The 9,606-nt window shown below is 39.2% G+C and overlaps 1 non-coding gene across 1 annotated transcript; it reads right to left on the reverse strand.

Moving 5' to 3' along the window:
- Positions 1 to 9,052: 9,052 nt before the first annotated feature.
- On the reverse strand, positions 9,053 to 9,159 carry LOC139033294 (U6 spliceosomal RNA). Its single transcript, XR_011485908.1, has one exon. It is a non-coding gene; the product is annotated as a U6 spliceosomal RNA (small nuclear RNA).
- Between the last annotated feature and the right edge of the window lie 447 nt (positions 9,160 to 9,606).

Here is a 9,606-nt window from a genome sequence, read left to right on the forward strand (position 1 = left end):
TCTTCCAATCAGGGATCATCTTAAATGCCTTTTTAATAAAAACCGTCTAGTTCTCATAGTCAATTGTGTAGCAAATTCTATTGCTTCTACCTCCATCCACTTTTCTCCCTCCTTAAGGTATCCTTCTCTTAGTTCAGTCACTGTCATTTCAGCTGGGGTGAAGCTGTCACTGGCAAATGACCTTTAAATAAGCAATTACATCCAGCTTCTGCTCATCATACATGTGACCAGGCCCAAGTCACTGGGCTTCTCTGGGACTCAGTGTGCACATCACTGAATGTTGTTCAGTCACTCAGTTGTGTCCAACTCTTTGCGACCCCATGGACTGCAGCATGCCAGGCTTCCCTGTCCTTCACCATCTCCTGGAGCTTGCTCAAACTCATGTCCATTGAGTCAGTGATGCCATCCAACCATCTCATCCTCTGTCATCCCTTCTCCTCCTGCCCTCAATCTTTCCCAGCATCAGGGTCTTTTCTAATGAGTTGGCTCTTCACATCAGGTGGCCAAAGTATTGGAGTTTCAGCTTCAGCATCAGTCCTTCCAATGAATATTCAGGGTTGATTTCCTTTAGGATTGACTGGTTTGATCTCCTTGCTGTCCAAGGGAATGTGGACTGGTATGAACCCTATTTTCCATGATATGTGATATACTTTTGTATATGTGGTTCATATTCAGAAATTCTAAAATGATGGCTTTTGAACCATCCTCTCCTTCTGAATGATCCTTTCCCAATATTTCCATATTATGGTCAACCACTCTGAATCTACTCTTTTTTCTTACTTTTTAGGAAAATGATTTATTCTTTGTTTTCACATGTACTCCAACATTTGTGGGGGGAGGCACGAATGACAGTTTAGTGTATTCAATTAGATAGATATTTTAAAAACAAGCAATTCAATGCTAACTGGCTAATTGCAATATAGTTAACTGACGATTTTAAACTCTAAAACCAATTATTTGATCTGTCACCAATTTCTTCTCTCCTCAGAAGTAGTGATACACTTTGGTGATACTCAGGAAAAAACAACAACATTGTGAGACTCCTTTAATATGGAAAGTATGATTTTAGGGGTTGGATTAAACTGCAAAAAACAGTGGGGCAGGACCTCCTTTAGAACTGCCTTTGTTGCAGAGACACATCCAACAAGAACTCTTCTTTCTTTGAAGGTAGATTTGATTTTGGAAATGGCCAGAAATCACTGAAGGTCAAGTCTAGTAAGATGTATGTTTAAGCTGGGTAATACTAAGTCTGTTTTAAAAAGATGCATGTATGTAAAGCAATGATAGTAGTTTTATTATATCCCCAAGAGAGGATCCAGCAGTGTTTATTGCAGTAGCATCCATTGTTAGGCTAAGTGGATAGTCTCCAGCACTGACTGATCCCATGTACCATGTTCATTGGCATGTGGAGGCATTCAATTGTTGCTTTGGGATGTACATTGAAAAACAGTCTGACTACTGGGTGGTCCAAATTCTAAAATAACACTTTATATTTTAAAAAACCTTTTCTTATAACAGTTGCTTCTCTTGAATGTAGCTAAAAACCTTATAGATGGAGTAGGTATTATTCCCAACTTAGAGATGTGGAAACTGAGACCCAGAGATGCCAAACGACCTAGTTTTGATGACAAAACTGACCAGGGGCAGAGTTTGGCTGTGATTAGACCATTTGGTTCTTATCCTCATCCTCTTTTCTGTCTTCTTGCCATCTCCATTTCTATATGTGTATATTGTGATAATGGTAATAATTCTAATGATAAAATTGAGGCACACAGAAGTGAAGTGATTTGTCCAAAGTCACAAGTGGTAGTGTTAAAGCTTAGATTTGGATGCAGTAAATTCTCTGGTGGCTCAGATGGTAAAGAATCTGCCTGCAATGCAGGAGACCCAGGTTTGATCCCTGGATTGGGAAGATCCCCTGGAGAAGGGAATGGCAACCCACTCCAGTATTCTTGCCTGGAGAATTCCCATGGACAGAGGAGCCTGGCGGGCTGCAGTCCATGGGGTTGCAAACTGTTGGACACAACTGAGAGACTTTCACTTTCACTTTGAACCACTATTTCAGTCTGCTTACTCTTTAGTCTTTTCCCTAAGCAGGTCTTCCCACTTCTTTCAAAGTCAAATCTTCCTAACCCCTGCCTGTCTACTAGCTGATTTCAATGTAGAGCAAGACTGAGAACCACTGATGTAAATAAATTTGTGTATCACTATTTTAACTCTGAAAATCTTACTTGACTGAGAACAATCTCTTTTTACCTAATTCTACCAGTTTGTTTCTCAGCAGGACAAGGAAAAGTAAAAAGAAATGAATCTCAAGGATCCCTGGGCCATGAGGCTAGATGAGAAGAGCTTAACACAATTTCCCAAGCAGCTGGAATAAAAGGTTAAACCACGGGCAGCACCTTGCCTCTAGGCTCTGTTTTGGCAGATCCACTGTCCTCTGAACGGATGGATCAAACCAGTCAACCCTAAAGAAAATCAACCCTGAATATTTGGAAGGACTGATGCTGAAGCTGAAGCTCCAATACTTTTGCCACTTGATGCGAAGAGCTAACTCATTGGAAAAGACCTTGGTGCTGGGAAAGATTGAGGGCAGGAGAAGAAGTGGGTGACAGAGGATGAGATGGTTGGATGGCATCACCGACTCAATGGACATGAGTTTGAGCAAAGTCTGGGAGATAGTGAATGACAGGGAAGCCTGGCATGCTGCAGTGCATGGGGTCACAAAGAGTCGGACACGGCTTAACGACTGAACAACAACAGCAACAATTCTCCTCTGAACACCTGGATGTGTATTTATTTATAAAATCCCATTTGTTTGTATTTTCAGTGGTGGTGGTGGTTTAGTCACTAAGTCGTGTCCAACTCTTGTGACCCTATAAACTGTAGGCCACCAGGCTTCTCTGTCCACGGGATTTCCCAGGTGACACTACTGCAGTGGGTTACCATTTCCTTCTCCAGGGGATCTTCCCCACCCAGGGATCGAACCCTGGTCTCCTGCACTGCAGGCAGTCTCCTGCATTGCAGGCAAATTCTTTACTGACTGAGCCACCTTTAGTAAGGCACCTCAAGTCTTTGGAAGACAGAAACATGTTATCAAGAGAGTCTTAAAAGGTGATCTATCAAGACTTTCATGTAAGAGAGTAGTCAGTTGCATACCTGACCAAATAGAATTATTACTTCCCAGACAGTAATGTGAGCCAGATCTGTGTTACTGGCACCAGCAAGCTGGAGTTTGGAGTTCTGAGTCTAGATGATGAAAAGCTGAGAGTTGTTTTCTGAAGAATGAGGACTAAAGAACAGGATGCATATGAAATAAAGTATGTCTTTAGCAAAAATGAATTATATATACCCCAAACCTACTTCCTCCTATAGACTCAGGCAGAATTTCTTGTGGCAAATTGTCTATGACATATAGGTAATGTGAGTCCAGAGAGCCACATTAGATCTTTCTTATCACTAGAGAACACACTACATCATTGCCAATCTTCTGATGAAGACATTGTAACTTTCCAACTGTTTTCTGATCTAGCAAGGGACTGAAGGATTTATACACATTTACAGAGAGGGAAAGATGGAGAATGCAGAAAGCCTACTTTTGTACAAGAAGGTGGGATATGTATATATGACTGCCATGATACCATATTCCCTGATCCAGAGCCAACTCCAAGGGCCTGAGCAGGGAGGAAGGGGACAAAGACCAGTGGTGTGCTGGAGGTGATTTGCACCAGTTCACTAGCAGTGATTATGTGTATCTCTGCCATCCAGTATCATCATGATGGTAGGTCACGATGGGAGTATTTTTTACCACAGAAATTGGTAAATGTACAAATCTGTCTCCCATGCCAAACTCCCTCCCCTAGAGAGCTGGTTAAACATCTACCAACACACTTGGACTTACAGTACAGTGAAACAGGCTGGGCCTGAGAGATGTGGTTAAAGAATGTTTTGTGTATATTACCATATGTAAAATAGATGACCAGTGAAAGTTTGATGCATGAAGCAGGGCATTCAAAGCTGGTGCTCTGGGACAACCCAGAGGGATGGGTAGGGGGGAGGTGGGAGGGGGATTCAGAATGGGGAGACACATGTACACCCATTGCTGATTCATGTCCACATATGGCAAAAACAAGTACAATGTTGTAAAGTAATTATCCTCCAGTTAAAATTAATTATTTTTTTTAAAAAAAGAATGAGTAATGTTTTGTTTACAAGACCTTGGTGAATTATAGCTATGGGAAGAGAGCTCAGATACCTTTTTTATTTCTCTAAAGAGTAAACCAGAATCACTGTGCACATCTGTATGTGTATGTGTGTAGGTTCCATGGAAACTGGATTCAACGCAATATAAAAAAGACAATTTATCAATGTTCGGTACCATTCGAAGTGAGAAAAATTTGTCTCAGGAGATAGTGAGCTTCCCCATCACTAGAAATGAGCAAATAGAGATTTAAAAATCAGTAGGCAGACATAGAGGAATTTCAAGTATTGGACAGTAGACTGGATAAGACTATATGATCACTAATGTTTCTCCCAACTCCAGATATTTTTGATTTTTTGGAAAAGTAATTGATAAATTTTGAAGAACTTAAAGAGGTCTTGCATTGCTAGGAGTTCAAAACCAGTATGAAGGCAAATCATTTGTAAGAGCTCAAAGAACACTTTTCATTCTGCTCATACTATTTCCCTCCTAATTAACTGAATTTATTCTTCCTCAAGGCAGTAGCTTATGGGAACAGAGCATGAGGGTCTTCAAGACCCCTTTTCTCTACTACAGATGGACATCTCTACTCAGATACTACATCAGAGTCATTCCTCTGATCAGTTGCCTAATTGTATCTTTTTTTTTTCATCTTCATATTAAATCAAGCAGGCATTGGAAAACAACCCTACTACAGTGAGAAGAGTAGTTATGTGTTTATATTGTTTGAAACTATATTCTCATGACTTTCTTTAGCCTGTAGTCTATTTTCATTAAGCCAATCATGATCTTTAAGCCCTGAGGCACATGCACCAGTACTGGTTTTCATGGTTTGGATAGTCATCAACCTGTATGGTATGTTCAAGATATTCCCTGGTAGGAAGTCAGCTAAATTTTCAAGTCTCTCTCTGTTTTACCCAAATCCACTTGACTGTTGATAGAATGAAATGAAAACTCTATGTGCGTGTGTAGCTAATAACGTGATATACATGGCTGTGAGTGGTATACAAGTGTAATGGGTTTGGTGATACATGGTCCTTGTTTGGAATGACAAATAGTTTAGGATTAAAGCAGCTGTAAGAAAGCACTTTTGGATTGGTAGAGTAAGAATGCCTGCAAATCTAATCCCTAGTTCTTAATGTGACAAGAACACAAGAAAAATATTCAAAATCAACTTTTTAAGAACTCTGGAAATTAACCAAAGTCTTGCAGTAAACTGAGAAGCTATTTATTCAAGAAAAATGGCTGAATCTCAGTAAGAACCATGAGCTTTATGGTATTTTAACTTGCTCTCTTCCAAGCTCAGTGGTAGCTTTAAAAACTAATAGCTTCACAATTATGGTAGTTGTAAAAACTGGCAATCTGGCAGTCACTGGAGGAGGCAAAATAGACTTAAAATTTCCCCATAAAGCTCTATTTTTAGAGAATTGTAATTATTATTTGAGCTGCCCGGCAGCTTTCTGGAAATCCCCACATGCAGAGCTTGACTTCATTTGACCTGACTCAGGGCTCACTCAATGTGAACAGTCTTTTCCCTCAGGCATTAAAAAAGAGTCATTGGTGAAAGAGAGTTCTGGAGGCGGGACAAATGATATATTTGGTGGGGTGTTTGTGGATGTCTTCATTTATTAGGTGATATTTGTACAGCCACCCAAGTGAAATAATGGTGGTGGTGGTTTAGTCACTATGTTGTGTCCTACTCTTGAGACCCCATGGACCGTAGCCCACCAGGCTCCTCTGTCCATAGGATTTTCCAGCAAGAATACTGGAGTGAGTTGCCGTTTTCTTCTCCAGGAGATCTTCCCAACCCAGGGATTGAACCCAGGTCTATGCTGGGGTAATAGCAAGTACAAAGACCCTGAAGTAGGAGCATGCTGGGTTTCTTTCAGGAGTAGAAGATATCTTGATTACAATGTTTCTCCCCTCTGTCTTTACTTATTGGGGCTTCCCTAGTGGCATGGCAACCCACTTCAGTATTCTTGCCTGGAGAATCTCCATGGACAAAGAACCTTGGCGGGCTACAGTCCATGGGGTCACAAAGAGGCGGACACAACTGATTAAGCAGAGCACCGCACAGCAGAGCACTGGGGGCTCAAATGGTAAAGAATCTGCCTGCATTGTGGGAGACCTGGGTTTGATCCCTGAGTTGGGAAGATCCCCTGGAGAAGGAAATGGCAACCCACTCCAGTATTCTTGCCTGGAGAATTCCATGAACAGAGTCGATGGGGTTGCAAAGAGTCAGACACGACTGAGTGTCTAACACTTTCACTTTCACTTACTTTCATGACTTCAACTGCCATCACTACAGCACCCTTTACCAGGCCCCTGCTATAGTACGGTACCTCCATGTTCCTAAAACACTGATTCCATCAGGTTATTCCTTTGCATAAAATCTTCTGTTGGATTCCTATTTACCTGCAGTAAAAATCTAAATCACCCCACAGTGTTCAACTACCTCCACCAATCTGATTTTGTGTTATATTCATCTCTTGTGCTATTTCATAAACTTTCATTCCTGTCACTGCTGTATTGATTGATTTCAGTTCGGTTTATCACTCTCTCTCTAGGATGTGATTTTTGTCCCCCAATTTTGAAAAATTGTGATAAAATATACATAGTATATATATATATATATATATATATATATATATATATATATATATATATTAACCATTCTAACCATTTGAAGTAGTTACTGATAGTAAGAACTTACTTATGCCTCTTTTTGGTCCTCATTTCTTTCCTTACTGCCTTCTTTTGTGGTTTGTTATTTCTTTATAATGGCATATTTTGACTCTCTTTTCATTTTCATTTGTTTATATTCAATAGATATACTTTTTGTGGTTACCATAGGGATTACATATAATAACTTAAAGTTACAGGTATCTATTTTAAATTGTTACCAACTTAACTTTAATCACATACAAAAACTACTCCATTACAGCTCTGCCCTTCTCCACTTTATATTATTGGTGTAAAAATTAATTTTATATATGCCAATTAACATAGATTTATCATTTTTAATGCATTTAAATCTTTAAATCTTACAGAAAATAAAAAGAGTGGACTTACAAACTAAAATTACAAAAATACCGGTTTTTATATTTGCCCACATGTTTGCCTTTACCAAAGATCTTTATATTTTCATATGATTTCAAATTATTCTTAAGTGTTCTTTCATTTCAATGCCCTTTAACATTTCTTGCAGGACAAATCTTGAACTCCCTCAGTTTTTTTTTTTTAATCTGGGAGTGTCTTAATTTCTCTGCCTTCTTTTTTTTTTTTGTCATCTGCATGGCATGCAGTATCTTAGTTCCCCAACCAGGGATCAAACCCCTGCCCCCTGCAGTGGAAGCTTGGAGTCTTAACCACTGGACTGCCAGGGAAATCCCATGCTTTCTTTTTATAAGAAGAGTTTTGTTGGGTATGAATGCTCTGCGTGCATGCTAAGTCTCTTCAGTTGTGTCTGACTCTTTTGCAATCCTATGGACTGTAGCCTGCCAGGCTCTTCTGTTCATGGGATTCTCCAGGCAAGAATACTGGAGTGGGTTGCCAGGCCCTCCTCCAGGGGATCTTCCCGGACCCAGGGATTGAACCTGCATCTCTTACGTCCCCTGCATTGGCAGGCAGGTTCTTTACCAATGGTGCCACCTGGGAAGCACCCAATAGAATGCTCAGCTGACAATTTTTTTCCTTTCAATATTTTAAATATGTCATGTTGCTACCTTCCGCCTCCATGGTTTCTGCTGGAAAATCTACCTATACTCTTATTGAGGATGTCTTGTACATAATAAATCAGTTTTTCTTTTGCTGCTTTCAAGATTTTTTCTTTGTCTTTTGACAATTGATTGTAATACATTTTGGGTCTCTTTGAGTTTAGTCTTCTTGAAGTTCACTGATCTACTTGTATTTGGATATCCATGTCTTTGCTTAAATTTTGGAAGCTCTTAGCCATTGTGAAAGTAAAAGTGAAAGTCACTCAGTTGTGTCTGACTCTTTTGTGACCCCATGGACTGCATAGTCCATGGAATTCTCCAGGTTAGAATACTGGAGTGGGTAGCTATTCCCTTCTCCAGGGGATCTTCCCAATCCAGGGATCAAACTCAGGTCTCCCACATTGCAGGCAGATTTTTACCAGCTGAGCCACCAGAGAAGCCCAAGAATACTGGAGTGGGTAACCTATCCCTTCTCCAGGGGATCTTCCCAACCCAGGAATGAACTGGGGTCTCCTGCATTGCAGGTGGATTCTTTACCAGCTGAGCTACCAGGGAAGCCCCTCTTTTTTTAAATTAAATTTTGTATCACACTAATTTTTTAAAAATTTATTCATTTTAATTGGAGGATAATTACTTTACAATATTGTTATGGTTTTTGCCATATGTCAACCTGAATCAGTTTTATATTAAAAATAAAATAAATCTGTCCCAAGGCCAGCTGAAGACCTTATAAAGCTTTAAGTAGAATGCCCAAAAGATAGTACTCACCCTCCCATACATAATCTAAACTAATAAAGAATCCTTAAATTATAAGTGGAACAAAATTCAGCAAAGTTTTGTTTTCCCTCCATGATAACTAATTTGATAACTTAAAAAAATTCAATTTTTTTTCCAAAAGCTTTTTATTCTAATTCTTTTTTTTTTTACTTTTTAAAAAAATTTATTGAAATATAGTTGATTTACAATGTTGTGTTAATTTCTTCTGTACAGCAAAATGACTCAGTTATACATACATACATACATATATATATATATACATATATATTCTTTTCCATTATGGTTTATCACAGAATATTGAATATAGTTCCCTGTGCTATACAGTAGGGCTTTATTTATCCATTCTGCACATAGTCATAAAAATATGGAACGCTTCACGAATTTGCGTGTCATCCTTGCGCAGGGGCCATGCTAATCTTCTCTGTATCGTTCCAATTTTAGTATATGTGCTGCCGAAGCGAGCACTATTCTAATTCTAATTTGGGGAGAATTTCTGTATTGGTGTATATGTTTTGACTACTTATTGGTTAATTCAGCTCTGATTTGGTCTTTTAGAAAACCAACTTCATGTAGAATTATTCTTTAATTTCATTTTGAGGAGTTTGGGGCAACTATGTTGAAACAAGGGGTTATGCCACTCCCTCCCTACTCTCAAGTCTTATTTACAGATATGAAGAAAGAGACAGTTCAAAGAGGTTTACTTCTGAGACAAAGAGGGCTTTCTTGTTCCAGCTTAAAACTCACTGTATAGGCCTCTTCTAGAGGGTAATTCAAAAGAAGACCTATTTTAGCTGGAAGAGCCACATAAGAGAGTGACTGAATTGAGCCTACTTTTAACTCATTTCATTGAGTGGTGATTGCTGTTTTGAAATCAGTATCTACAGGTCACAGCAAAATAAGAATGAGGTAGAA

Source organism: Odocoileus virginianus, unplaced genomic scaffold (genome assembly GCF_023699985.2).
Source record: "Odocoileus virginianus isolate 20LAN1187 ecotype Illinois unplaced genomic scaffold, Ovbor_1.2 Unplaced_Scaffold_1, whole genome shotgun sequence".
Taxonomy (NCBI): Eukaryota; Metazoa; Chordata; class Mammalia; order Artiodactyla; family Cervidae; genus Odocoileus; species Odocoileus virginianus.